Source organism: Tamandua tetradactyla, chromosome 11, assembly GCF_023851605.1.
Source record: "Tamandua tetradactyla isolate mTamTet1 chromosome 11, mTamTet1.pri, whole genome shotgun sequence".
NCBI classification, from domain to species: domain Eukaryota; kingdom Metazoa; phylum Chordata; class Mammalia; order Pilosa; family Myrmecophagidae; genus Tamandua; species Tamandua tetradactyla.
Genome location: NC_135337.1, coordinates 87,204,842 through 87,220,369, shown reverse-complemented (window position 1 = coordinate 87,220,369; position 15,528 = coordinate 87,204,842). Strand labels below are relative to the sequence as shown.

The following is a 15,528-nucleotide window of genomic DNA, read 5'->3' as shown; positions in this document are numbered from 1 at the left end:
GTTTACAATTAAATGTAGTCATGGCTTTCTTAAATCAAGTATTTATTCATTGATGTTTCTTGACCACATTTTTAATTCATGCACATAGTTTCCCCAAGTCCATCATGGTTTAAGAAGAGTTTGTGAATATTTACAAAAGATGGTGAGTAAATCCCTGCAGGAAGGACAAAACAATCTTCAGAATAGAGGACAGTGAAATTGGTGACCCTCCCTCTTGGTTTTATCAAGAAATTGACATTTAAAGCCCTTGCTCAGCTCTTATTGTGCTACCCCTGGTGACTGCATTTATTATTGAGCCACTAAAGGTACCATTCATATTCGTTATGCCTCAATTTCACCATCACCAGTGCCTTGTAGGTAGCCTACATCTTCATGGTCTTCCATCTGCTCAATCGGCAGGTCATGTGAGCCTCATGCCCTGTTCCTAACTCTCACAGGTATGGTATTCCCTCATCTTTTCATGGGCTAATCTCATTTCAGGCCTTATTTTTTTATCCACCTGCATATTGCTGAGTGGAAAATAGATCTGGAGGGGCAAACTGAAAATATCCAGCATGGTGCTTAACAAATTTTAGTCTACTTCCTCATTCCTCTTGGTTGCATTATACTCATAGAGCACTGCTGATGTGTAAATTGGAAAAATTTTAGTCACTCTTAGACTTTTTCAAAGAACCTCACTTCAAACTGCAGTCATCATTTTATATAGCATTTTACTAGCTAAGCATAGTACCTGGTATTATTCTGAGGTTTAATAGATTAAGTGACTTTTCAAAGACCATAGAGGGTCCAGGGCTATAACTCAGATCTCCAAAATTTATACGAAATCCCAGAGATACAGATGTTGAAGAGGTTATTCGAAGATGAAATTTTTGAATAAATGAATGGATCTTAAACATCTTCATCATTCAGGTATTTCCACTAGGCAGAAAGTTACATCTCCAAAAAGATTTTGATTTTACTGACAATAAAGTATATATTTATTAATTTATTTACAACATAAGATAAACGCATGGTTTCTAAAACAAAAAAAAATCGGTATGAAGAATGGAGAATTATTCAAATATGTTGATCATAAAACTTGCTGTCGCTGACCATCAAACTTGAGGCTGAGTTTCTTGGCATTAGTAAGTTATATAATTCTCATTTTCAGAAGAGAATAACATTATTTTCTCAGAAAAAATATGGCAGGCATTCTTAGAAATCAACTCTGAAATAAATTTATAATGGAGGAAACTTCCTTTTATGTAAGACAATGAGTCGCAAATTTGAGAAGTGCTCTTCATAACAGTTTTATAACTATTAAAAGAATGTTTTTTCATGACTTTTTCTTGAATTCAAGGCATAATATTCAATAAGTTGCATTTAAACTTATTCACTTATTCACCTAACAGATGACTCTGAGAAAAGATAAATGAATGGCCCAAGAAAAAGCTTCCTGGTGTTTTCTTATGCTCAAATGTACTCTAAATAACGTACAGAGAAGAAAAAGTCCTATTTAGATGACCTTCCCTAAAGAGCTTTTCTGTCAGGAAGGCTTAATTGGAACAGACTTCATGAGGTTCTTCTCTCTTTCAAGGCCTGAAATGATGTGAAAAGAAGGTAAATATGCTACCAGCCATCAAACAAAACACACCATCAAGTTCAGCATATTGAAACAATGTTGTATTTGTACAAAAATGAAAAAAATCAATGAAATATAATAAGGGGGTTAGAAACAGAGTCATTTATAGGTAGGAATTTATTATATTTAAAATATGACAATGGAAATCTGTGGGAAAAAAGTAATATTCCATAAATGCTCTTGGATCATTAGAATAACCACGTTCAGATGAAAAGAAAGGGGTCTTTATTGTGTTTATCAGAAAATTAGGAAAAAAGAAGTGAAAAAAAGCGAATTGGAAGACAATTTAAAGGTGGTTATGATGCACACAATTAAGATAAAATATCAGTATTCATCAGTGAATTTAAGGTGATGGACTAAAAAAAGGATCAAAAATAAAATTTAAATTTGAAAATTGGAATGTTTAAGGGAGGTAATACTCCCAGCACTAATAGAGACAAATGAGAGTAGCTTGTTCATTTAAGAAGGTAAACTTCTTTATATTGTTATCTGATATCTGAATGCAAGTAGATATCACTCAGGCCCTCTATTTATCATAGGAATCTTATGATTTAAAACTTTGGGGGCTTACTGCCCCCCAAAATATGCTTTACATCATAGTGCATGCTGAGTCTTCCTCTCTGGCCTTAACAAAATAATATAGCATATTGGGGCAAAGATGCAGGACAGCAATCCAGCACAGGAGGCCAAGATGGAGATTTCCACGGCCACCATGACTTTCCCCTTGGTGCTTGGTAGACGGGGAGGAAAGTGACCCAAACACTGCAGAACACCAGCATGCTGAATGTCAAGAACTTGGCCTCATTGAAGGTGTCAGGCAAGTTCCTGGACATGAAAGCTATGTTGAAGCTCCCTAGGGCCAAGCATCCCAGGTACCACAGAACAGAGTAGAAGGCAGTGATGGAACTCTTGCTGCACTCGATGATGATATAGCCAGGCTCAGATCGTGGGTCAATGTCAATGAATGGGGGAGAAGTTCCCTGCCAGATTTTGCAGAGTCTCCTGGATCAGGAAGCAGATGGGAATAACCAAGTTAGGTGCCCCTGACACCAACTACTACCTCATCCTTCTCCTTGGTATGGTGACCTTGAATGTCAGAACCACGGTGATGGTTTTGGCCAAGACAGTGGACATGGCCATGGTGAACAGCATTCCAAATGATATTTGTCCGAGGATGCAGGTGGTTGTGTTAGAACGACCAGTGAAGAGGATGGAGCAGAGGAAGCACAGGAGCAGGGAGATGAGTAGGACTTTGCTGAGAGCCTTGTTGTTAGCCTTGACTATGGGAGTGTCTCGGTGCTTCACAAAGACCTCAAGAACAACATCTGTGAGCAAAGACAAGCAAAGATCTGTGCAGACCAGAGTCATCCCCAAAGGGTCTTCATAAGCCAGGAAGGTTACAGCTTTTTGGAGGCAGTGAGTTCTCTCTCTGTTTGCATGCTGATGACCTGGACACTTCACACACTGGTCTGTACCTAGTGAGAAATGCAAAGTGTCATCAGCCCAGTTTCAGTAATTTTCTCTTACCCACAGGACCCAAGTAAATAGCAGTGGGAAATTTTAACCAAATCTGTCCAGTTTGCATTAACTCTGTGTTTCAGCCTACTTAGTTTTCTTCCCATAAATGTTATCTCACAATTCTGGCCTTCTTTTAGAATTTTAGGGTTTCAGTTGGATAACAGTCACATTTATCATTCACTGTTAAGCTTTCATATGTTTCTTTTTAAAAATATGTTTATTGCCAAATAGCATACAAGGGCATAAGTCATATATGTACCGATTAATGAATTATAAGAAATTGACACATGTGTAACACCACACAGGCCAAAGCAGAGCCCCTGAGGAATCCATTTCCAAACCCTTTAAAGCATCACCTCTGGCACTTCTCCAAAGAAACTACATTCCTGATACTTAATCCTGGAGAATAATTCTGCTTTGGGTCCTTTTATCCAATATTATGGTTATGAGATTCATCCATGTCACAGGATATAGCTATATTCATTTATTTTTATACACTTTTTAATATATTTTATATTTTCTTTTTGCAAACACACCATGCCCAGCAAGCATACATTTCCCCTTGCGTCTGTACCATATTTTGTTTATCCATTCATTTGTCCATGTGTACTTGGGTTCCTTCCACCTGTTCGCTATTGGGAATAATGCTGCTATAAACATTGTGCATAATTATCTGTCTGAGAACCTCTTTTCACTCTGTTTGTGTATATGCCTAGAAGTGGAACAGCCAGGTCTTATGGTAATTGTATATGTAATGTTTTAAGGAACTGCCATGCTTCTTTACACTGTGGTTGCGCTATTTTAAATTCTCACCAAAAACGCACTAGAGTTCCAATTTTTCTACATCTTCTCACTTGGTATTTTATATTTTTAAAATATAGTGATCTTTGTGAGTGTGAGATGGAAAAATCCATTCACATATTGCTGGACAGACTTCAATTACATTAACACACCATCTTTTATTTATCCATTTTACTGGTGATGGATGTTTGAATTGTTTATGAATTTGGGTCATTACAAGTAATGCTGCTATGAGCATGTTTATACATATGGCACATATATGACATTATATTTCTGGTTCACATAATAGGGAAATATTTGCCTTTGCAGGTAATACCATACAGTTTTCCAAATGAATACATCAATTTACACTCCAGCAAGCAATATAAGAGTTACAGTTGGGGCAGACCGTGTTGACTCGCCTGCCAGGCTGGAGACTCGGGTTCAATTCCCAGGGCCTGCCCATGCCAAAAAAAAAACAAAAAACCAAGAACAGTTACATTTGTTCCACATTCTCTCCGACACTGACACAGTAACTCCAGTTAATTTTAGCCATTTTTAGGGATATTTTCAGTATTTAACTAAGATTTTTATTTGGAGTTCCCTTGTAAGTAAATAATCTGAGTGCTGTCTCACATTGCACATTTAAACACTTTTTATATGAAGACCTTGTTCCTAGTTATGCCTTTTTTCTAATGGGTTTTCTGCCTTTATTGTTGTTTTGAAGGAGCTCCCTATATATCATAGATTTGATTTCTTATTGGGTAGATCTATGTTAAATATTTTATCCCAATTGCTGACTTGACCTTTTGCTGATGAACTGAAGCTAGAAATTTTCATATTGTTACATTTAATAAATTTTTCCTTTAATGTTGATGTTACATCTGTCTTGTTTCAGAAATGTTTACTTCCCAAGTTGGAAATATTCGTCTTTGTGGGGTTCCTTTAAACTCTTTTTTTTTACATTTATAATTAAAATATGCCTGATATCAGTGAGTCCAAATGGGACCATTTTGTTTCTGGATATCCCATTCCTATCATTTTATGTTTTATCATTATTTTGAAACCACATTATTATGACTCTAAAAAAACTTGAAACAAGAATAGATAAGACTTCACTCATTATCTTGAAATTTGTCTTAGTTATGCCTTTCTTTTTTTCATTTTATAATAAGTTGTAATGCCAGAAAAGAGACTGTGATAGCCATTGCATTGATTCAATAGGTTAATTTGGAGTGTACTGAAATCTTTACACTACTGCACCTTTTCTTCCATTGACACGGTATACCCTCAGTTTACTCCAAGCTTCTTAACGTATTTCTCAATGTCCTTTATGGTTTAAACTAGGTATGTTTTAACTGGGTAGTCTATATCCATAGTAGATATGAAACTTTTCAAATTTTTAATATTTTTCTTGGGACAGTTTGATAACTTTTATTTTTCTGGGAATTTGTGTCTTTCACGTAAGTTTTCAAATGTATTTCATTAAATTATGAATACCATATTTTTATGATGCTAAAAAATTTCTGTATAGAGGACCCATTTTTAAGTCCTCGTGTTTCTTATTTTGCAATTTTTCTTTTTTAATTAATACATCATTCTAGGGGGTTACCAATTTTATCTTCTACTAGAAATAGCTTTGACTTTGTTTATCCCACCTATATTTGTCTTTTATTGAGTTTCTTCATATATGCACAATTTTCTATCTTCTATTATCTTTACGCTTAGCTTGCTGTTCTTATTTAGTTTGCTTGAAAAATACAAATGATACTCAATTACGTATAATTTTAGGATCATACGTTTTTTCTTTACAGACAGCTTTAGCACCATCAAAGAAGACTTGATGTTTAGTATTTCCAATTTCAAAACACTTTATAATTCCTAATGAGGAAGCCATAAAAATTCACCCAGGGGCCACGGGCATTACTCACTCTAGGCACAGAGTTGAAGGATTAATTCAGTTTGGGGATTGTGCAATAAATTAAGTCAAGATAAGAAATGGCTTAACTGCAAGGCATCAAACATCAAGTGTTAGGGACATTTGACCCACTTCTCAGAAAAGGTTGAAAAAACCAAAAGAATGAAAAGGTGAGGGATGGATAGAACATAAAGGGGTATTTGAAATTTTCCATACCCAGCTTTACCCTGAAATCAGGGCAATGAGCCAGGACAGGGAAGCCAAAGTTTAGGCATCTCTCCTGTGAGCATGCACACCGTGTACACTTCTCTCAAATTTTACTGTTTGCTGCTATCTGCTTTTCATTTTGTGAACTCTTTACAGCAATGAAACCCAGAGCTCCAGTGTTGGCTGAATGTGGGCAACATTATTGTATTGTATATTTTTTTTTTTTTTTTTTTTTTTTTTAGAGAGAGGGAGGAAGGGAAGGAAAGACAGAGAAGGAAGGAAGGATGGAAGGAAGGAAGGGAGGAAGAAAGGGAAACATTTTTAAACATTTTCTTGTTTTATTATATTTTGTTTGTTTGTTTGTTTTTTTACATGGGCTGGGGCCGGGAATCGAACCGGGGTCCTCCGGCACGGCAGGCAAGCACTCTTGCCCGCTGAGCCACCGCGGCCCGCCCTGTATTCTATATTTTTAACTTTCAGTTTTTTAAAAGTGTATTTCTAAATCTCCAAGAGTGTAGAAATTGAAATGGATGGGTACAGCGGTCTTTATATATGCACGTGGAACATATACTCGAACTTGCTTTATACCCAATATTTACATGAATGATTTCTCTCAATTTGACTAAATGCCAGGTTACATCATCACTCAATACGTTTCAAAGAACTGAAATGTCATTATTTTGTGATATCAAACTGCACAATCATCACAGAAAAAAATTAGAAAATCCCCATTCTAAAGGTGATTCCAGCATTTAATATCACGAATGTAAGCAATTTCAAGATATTAATTATAGTATGAAAAAATATTAAACACTGATTTTCTGCCCCGGTTATGCATCACACTCCACTCACCATCCTCAATATACTTTGTGATTCTCTCACAGAGGGGTTTGTTTTACTGTTCCCAGCATCTCTGATGATTTCATACAGTGGTGCAATAATTGCCTTTTATGCCATTTCTAATAATTCTGCCAAGAACTTGTTCCACCCTTCATTCATTTTACATAATACTCATACTGCTTATAGGAAGAATTCTACGAGCCCCCTCCATGTAGACACTATGCCATAGGTTCCTGTATGTACTTTTATTCTGTGAAAATGAAATGACTCTACATTTTGTTTCATCTACTCAGCTCTGAATGAAAGGAGAGCAGAAAATAAACCTGCTCATTAAGGACATACTATATCATCATCTAGCTGAGACTGAGGATAGTTTAGATTCACATTTTCCACATAAACTAAATATCCTTTCAAAAAAGATAGAAATTGGGTACTTATAACACCGTGTGTTAAATTCCAAGTTAGACGAAAACTTAAGTTATTGTGCTAGAGTCAATAATGGGTTTCCTAGAGACAGTTTTCCCTGCATGGTCAAAGCAATGACTCAAATAAGCTAGTTTAGGGCAGAAAAATATGCCATTTCAATAGGAAATATTATTGATTACAAAAATTAAACTCTTAAAAGATAGAAGGAAGAATTTTGACTCTGCATTTCTCCTCCATATCCTTTCCAATTTGTTGTATGTTTGGGAGATATAATATACTGGTGGGGGCTATCTCTGAGGGCACACACTTACCTGTCTCATTGAAAATCTCATTCTCTGGGCAAGGGGTGTAAAGACAGCAAGAGGCAGGTTTACTCTCCTGAGAGGTTTTCCTGAATCCAGGAGTACTCCTCTCACTGCACACAGAGTGGGGAGTCTGAAGAAAATCAGAGATTTGTTAACACTGACTTTAACTAACCCTCTAGTTATTAGACCATTTTGGTGACATTGGACCATCAACAAATTTAAATTTTAAATACCTAACTCACATTAATCATAGGCTGTCATATTTATTGTATGATATTAAATATATAATGATTAGAAATGTATTTGAATAATGAGTTCTTTTCCCATCCATTGGACAGGGGTTAAGAAACCTCTTGAACTTTAAAGGCGGGTTGTGAAATACCCAGATTTATTGGGTAGCTCATTTGCTGAACAGTAAGGTGAAAGAAAAACCCCATAAAAATATTTTCATCATTTATATGTAATATGAAGCATGGTGCTTGGAATTTACCTCTGAAAATCCAATGGTCCACTCTATCAACTCCTCAGATAGAGACAATTGTGGATTATGTGGCACATCTGAGATAAATTGTCCTACTTTCACTTTAAGTGCTAAAACTTCTGGAAAATTCAAAAAGTTGAGAATGTCATAACTGACATCCAATTTCCTTTCCTTGTCCAAACTCACTAGGTCACCAACAGGATTGTAAAACTGGATATTTCTCAGAAATGGGTGCAGCTAAAAGAGATGCATCATTCTGTGAGGAAGTGCACCTCAGTATTAAAGACAGAAAACCCAAATTGTTGAACATCCCTGATCCGCCTATTTCATAATGCAACTTTATTATTAGCATCCAATGAAGTAAAACAAATGAAAGCATTTAAGACCTAAATTTTCTAATGCGTATAAAATATCAGTTAGTTTCAGAATTCCATCCAAAGACAAGGAGAAATACAAAATTCTGTGGATATGGATGCAGAAGAATCTTAATGGAAGGATCAAATCTAACCACACTTCTTTACATTCTGATTTCCCCCAGAGCATCATTTTGCAAATCAAATTTATCAATATTGAAGTGGTTGCTAATTTAAATGGGACCATTTATGTAAACTATCCACTATGGTGCCTGGGTTACATGATCACTTAAAGAACTAGCTCTCTCCCAGTTGTCATTTAAGGCTTTCATGGAAGAAGTCTAGATATTTCTTGTTGAAAATATTAGCTGTGCAGGATGTTGAGATCCTCACCAACACAAAGCTTTGACCTTGGTTCATAACTCATTTTGTCCCTGCCATTGGCACCTTCTGCTTGGTGCCTTCCCTACCTAGGGCTAGATTTACCTCTTAGACAGTGAAAATAGTGCATAAAACTCCTGTTGTTTTGGAGAAAGGGCCCTTAAATACTTGGCTTTGGGCATATATGGAACCTCAAGAACACAGTTTTATTACAAATTCTGAAATACACTTTCAAATGGAAGAGACATTACCTGCCAGGGGTCAAACACCAGCCCATGTCCATTTCCCACTGATTGAATTTCTGCTCTTTGAAAAAGCATTTCATGCAGGGTCTGAGCCACGGCATGCACTGCATTGTACACATGATAACTTCCTTCCATCACGTCTTTGTCAAACTCCCATCAAGGCAACCACTCCAAGGAGGCATTGGGGGGACAGTTCTACAATGTTTTACAGTCAGATTTTGAAATCACACAACCAAAAAAGATGAGCCACAAATTACTGAGGTAAAAGTTTTCAGGGTATTTGGAAGTGTTAGCAGCCATGATAAAAGTTTTGAAGCCAGGTATTTCATCATGGTGGTGTGAAAAAATGAGAATGCCATGGAATGTGTCAAGTAATTCTCTCTCACTGTTGATAAAATCCCATTTTGAGGTCATAATCCATACTTTCCAGATCACTAAATATCCCCATTTACAGATGTTAAAACCTAGTAGTGAGTGAGTGTCCCTGTAAATGACAACCACATTCACTGAGGATTCCTTGATCCACAAGTGATACTTCCAGTACTTTGTGTAATATGACCTCTTAGTGACGGGGATCATTTCCACAAAGGCTACACAGACTCCCTTCTTTTCCATCTCTCCTCTCAAGTCCCAGAGGAACTGAACACCTCTCTTGTCTTCTGAAATAACCAGTCCCACCCAGGTCCAGCCAAAATGCAGCATCAATGAGACCATGCCAAGGACCAGAGATGTGTCCTTGGGGGCCATCTGATAGAGAGATGGAAACTGGCCACCATCACTCAGGTCAGGATCAAAAAGGCCATAGGAAAGCTAAAGGGGAAACAGAAAATTAACCAATAGAAGGAAGAGGATTAGTGAGGAGCACAACCGCTGTCCTGATGAATATTAAGCAATGGTGGTAACTGGTAGAGGGGAAGATTTGCTCATTCTGTTTTATAATCATTCCCCAATCATAGAGAGCTTTCTAGAAAATAATTTAGAATTTGCAGAGTTCCAGGAATCTCCTTTGTTTCCTTCCCCCTCAACCTCCTTTACATTCCAAATAAAAGACGTGTGCCCATCCCAAGTCTCTGTATACTGGTTGTACCCATTGAGAGATGCATAAGCACAACTCCCTCATTTCACCTTTTGTTTTATAAGGGCCCCAATAATGGTACCAAAGAAGACTTGGGTTTATATCTCTTCAGCTCCACCCTGGCTCAACTGTGGTACATTGTAGAGTTCCAGGAGTGTCCCAATCTGAGCAGAAACTGCTCACATTGTTCCTATAATGGCTGCTACAGATTTTCTCTTTGTCCTACAGGTGTAATTAGGGATGTCTTTGCCCAGCCATGATTGCCAAAGGATGGTACTCTCCAATGTCCTCCGTTCACTGTGTAGGGTATTATACACATCATATCCCAGAGAAATGTTGGGTAAAAGATGGGGGTTCCTGTTAATTTCTTCAATGGCAAAAAACAAGGCCAAAACATACTGGTAGTTCTTGGACAGAAAGCTGTATAGAGTGCACAGGGATATTTAGGCAAAAGTCACACAGCATTAGTATCTTCAAATCCAATATGATGAATAAATTAGGATGAAAGCAAGTGAACTCGTTCCATCCGTGGCAACAGCTGGCCCTTCTGAAGCATTAGAATTTTAGCAAATGTAAGCAGCTTAACTTAGGCTCTGGAAGTCCCTGACTGAATTCTACATGCAGAGGGGAAGATGAAATTATTTACAAATAGGATTTTAACGAATGGAAAAGGAAACCACCTTCATGGTGCAATTGGTAATTTATTTTTTGTTTCAGGAACCAAAATGCCTTTTTTTATATTAGCACATTATTAAATGTTGTGTAGAGTGGCAGTAATAGCAACATGAAGTTGAAGATAAAGTAATTCCAACTAAAAGGTGTATCAGTTAATGGTTTGGTTCCACGACATAGGCAGAATCAAATGGGACAGGAAGAGGCATACCATCTGTGGAGTGACAAGGGCCCACCAGAAGACTGTCAATCAGACAGCCTAAGTCTCTACCCCATCAAACCCGTGGATCTGCCATTAACAAAACTCAACTAACTGAAGGGAGAAATAGACACTTCTACAATATTAGTTGGAGATTTCAATACAATACTCTCATCAATGAATAGAACATGTAGGCAGAGGACCAATAGGAAACAGAGATCTTGAATGATATGATAAATGAACTATGCTAAACGGACATTTACATGACATTGCATCCAACAACAGTAGGATACACATTTTCTCAAGTGCTCATGGACCGTTCTCCAAGATAGACTACATGGTCAGAGCGAAAAGGCAGGTCACAGTGTATTTAAGAATATCCAAATTATCCAAATCACTTCTCTGCTTTACATGACAAGAGGTTGGAACTCAATAAGAGGCCAATACCTGGAAAATTCACAATTTATGGATTCTAAACAACACACTTTTTAACAACCAGTGGGTCAGGGAAGAAATAACAACAGAAATCGGCAAATATGAGAAGAGAACACAATATATCAAAACTGAGGCTGCAGCAAAGGCAGTGCAGAGAGGGAGATTTATTTCCTATATTGTTAAAGAAGAAAGAACAAAAACCGAAGAATTAACTGCTCACCTGGAGGAAGTAGACAAACAGCAAACTCACCCCAAAGCAAATGATGGAAAGTAATAACAAAGATTAGAGCAAAAATAAATGAAATTCAGAATAGAGAGAATCAATGAAACTTGAAGTTGGCTTTTTTGAAGAGTCAATAAAATATGACCCTTAGGTAGGCTGAAAAAGAAAAAAATGTGTAGATAAATAATATCAGAACTGAGGGAGAGGAGTCAACTACTGACTGCAGAAATCAAGAAGATAATTAGAGGATACTATGGACAACTATATGCTAAAAAACTGGACAACTCAGATGTACTGAAAGAATGAAAGAAAATCCATATCTCACACTTTATACAAAAATTTACTGAGAATAGGTCAAAGACTTAAACATTAAGGCTAAGATCATAAAAAGTTTAGAAGAAAATGTAAAGAAATATCTTGAGGATCTTGTGAGAAGCAGTTATTTCCTGACCTTACATCCAAAGTATGGGTAATGAAAGGAAAAAATACGTAAATGAGATCTTCTCATACCTGACCACTTTTGTGCATCAAATGACTTTCTGAGGAAAGGAAGAAGGCAGCCTAATCAATGGGAGACAATATTTGGAAACCACATTTCAGACAAGAGTTTAATATCCAGAATATATAAAGAGATTCTACGACTTTCACACACACAAAAACAAAATATGCAATTAGAAAAATGGGCAGAAGACTTAGACAGACACTTTTTCAAGGAGGAAATGCAGATGGCTCAAAAACACGAAAAGATGCTCAACTTCAATGGCAACTAAGCAAATGAAAACCAAAACCACAATGAGATATCATCTCACAGCTGCTAGAATGACCATTATCAAAAAGCAAAGCAACAAAGATAGTGGATAAAACTGTGTTGGAATAACTTAATGATGCCCAGAGTAAACAATGATGTTGATTAAATGTTCAAGTATAAGTAAGTCTTTGCATGAAGGAAACAAATTAATGTCAACATTCCAAGGTGTTGAAAATGGGGTGTTATATGGGGAAAATGCAATCAACAATTACTGGAGTTATGATTAAATGTTACGTTATAGTATGCTTCCATTGCATGTAACAAAGGCAATAAGCCAAAGCTAAATGTAAATAAGAGGAGGAGTATGGGATTTTTGAAGAGAAATGGAAATGTCTTCATGTAGATTGCATTGGTGAAGGCATTGCTATGTGATACCAGGAACCATTGATTTTTTTTACTTAGGTTGAATGGTATGATGTGTGAAAAAGCTATTTAAAAATGAACGGAGAGATACACGTGTTGGAGAAATGTAGAGAGAGAGCAGAACCTATTCACTGTTGGTAGGGAAGGAGAGTGGTGTAGTCTTTCTGGAGGAAAATGTGGTGACTCCCCAGGAGGTGAGAGTGGGTTTGCCATATGAACCTGCAGCTCCATAGTTAAGTGTGTACTTGGAGAGCAGGAATATGAATGGACATTTGCATACTAGTGTTTATGGTGGCAGCATTGGTGAATTCCAATGGATGGAGGTGACCTAATGGTATGTCTACTGAAGAATGGAAGGTGGAACCTTGGAGTATAAATACAGTAGACTATTGAGTGGCTGCAAGAAGAAATTAAGTCCTGGGACATGCAGCTAGGTGAATGAGGCTTGAGGAAAGTAAGTTGAGTGAAATAATCCATAAATAAAAATACAAATATTATAATGCCTCACTAATTTGTGCTAATTATAACTACAACCTCTGAGAACTGGACTTGTGGGCATAGGTTATCAGTTGAAGGCCTATTATAAGGATTCCTGAATTGTAAGCTCTTCCTATAGTCAGAACCTATTCTGGAATTGCAAGTGTTATATCTAAAGCCAGAGATGCTGAGTTCTTTGCGTATAATGTGGACATTCCATATAATTTCGAGCATGTGTGACTCCTGAGACACAGAGCAGAGCTAGATTTCTAAACCTATGCAATTTTACATTGCCCAATATGGCAACTGTTTAAAATCCTGAAAAAGTGATCACACTTCAGTTAAAGATATGTATGAAGCTGATCTGGGTAAACTAAGGTAAATCAGAATAAAGGGTAAAGGATGACACTGACTATATTTTTAAACTTCAACATTGGTGTGAGACAAAAGGAAGAGATGTTTATTTGGTGCAAAATTTATATTTTGGTAGCACATCATCTAATTGAACTTGTTAGGTCAGCTTATTTGAACATCATAATTACATGGAAACATGCACAGGGAGTGAGATTTTGTTGGTTTGTACAGGTTGCTGTGATGCCCCTATACAGCCCAGACAAAGATGGGCAGAAGATGAAAAAGTGTTTGCAAAGTCCCCTTGAGGGATTGAGGGAAAAGGTGGAAATGTTAAATTTCTCACCAGGTAAGATCTGATATTCTCACAAGCATTGAGTACTGCCCATTTGAGTACAGGCTTTTGATCTTGGGTCTTGCTCTTATAAAACTTATTCCTGCAAAGGAGAAGCTAAGTCTATTAAGGATTATGTCTAAGAGTCACCCACAGAGAATTTTTTTTTTTGCTCAGATGTGGCCTCTCTTTCTAAACCAGCTCTGCATGTGAACTCACTGCTCTACCTCCTCCAGAAGACATGACTCCCAGGAATGTAAATCTCCCTGGTAACATGGGACAGTACTCCCAAGGATGAGCCTGGCCCATGCATCAAGGGAATGAGAATGCTTTCTTGATCATAAGAACCAAAAATAAGTAAGAGAACATGAAATTTCTGTGGCTGAGATATTTCAGATAGAGTTGAGAGATCTTTCTGAAGGTTATTATTATGGGGTATATAGATGACCTTTTTCAGTTTTTGATTTATTGAAGCAGTTAGAGGGAAATACCTGATAATGTTGAACTGTAACCCAGTATCCTTGATTCTTGAAGGTGATTGAATAACTATCCATCACCTTTCAAATGTAAATGTGTGCAGTGAAACCCTTGTGCCTAACACTCCCTTTTTCCCAGTGTATGGACAGATGAGTAAGAAAAAAGAAAGAAAAAATGAAATAAACAGTAGAGGCATATAGACGATGTTTTAGGTGTCCTCTTTTACTTTATTTTTATTCTTATTCTTATTTCTATTGTTTTTGGAATCATGAAAATGTTCAAAAATCAAATGTAATGAGGCATGCATGTCTTTATGATGACACTGTGAACCACTGATTGTACTCTTTAGATGATTATATCTCAATACAAAAACACTGAAGCAAAAAAGCCTTATAAGGAAGGAAACCTGCTGCAAAAATCAACAACCTGAAGGAAACCACAGAACCTCAGTGAATGAAATCAAGCAAGGCAGAAATATTTGGGAGAAGCAAAACCGTGGAGATGAAGTGATCTTTACCTGTATCTGAAATGACTGAAAACTTTTAAGAATCTAAGGGTAACATCACTTTACATCTATCTTCCAATTATTAATTTAAATGTTAACAATTTTAAATAAAAATTAGCAATTCCATTAACCAATATCTTCAGCAGTACTTCCTCCAAATGACACTCATTCTTTTAATCTTTTCTGCAGATTTGTGCAAAGTTCTACTTTATTTAATAAGAAATCACCTTCCAGGCCACAGAAAATTCCCTTTATTTCTATGGCTTGGGATCTGAAATCCCAACTAGAATAAGTCAGTGCCTTGTGTCTATTATGGATGTTCTTTTACTGAGGCTTGATTAATTCCCTACCCGCTGTTTGTTAAGGTTCCTTGTCCACTTGAGAAGAATGAGTATTATTTAATAGTCTGATACATGGTTCCAGATGTGTCCAGTCACTCAAACATGCTAATCTTGTTTTCAAGTATAGTTTATATTTCTTGCATGCATGGTACCAATTGATTGAGAAATATGGAATTTTTCACTATGATGCTTG

General features: G+C 36.8%; 1 pseudogene; it reads right to left on the bottom strand.

Moving 5' to 3' along the window:
- Positions 1-2,215: 2,215 nt before the first annotated feature.
- LOC143649219 (vomeronasal type-2 receptor 116-like) lies at positions 2,216-14,053 on the bottom strand (annotated as a pseudogene).
- Between the last annotated feature and the right edge of the window lie 1,475 nt (positions 14,054-15,528).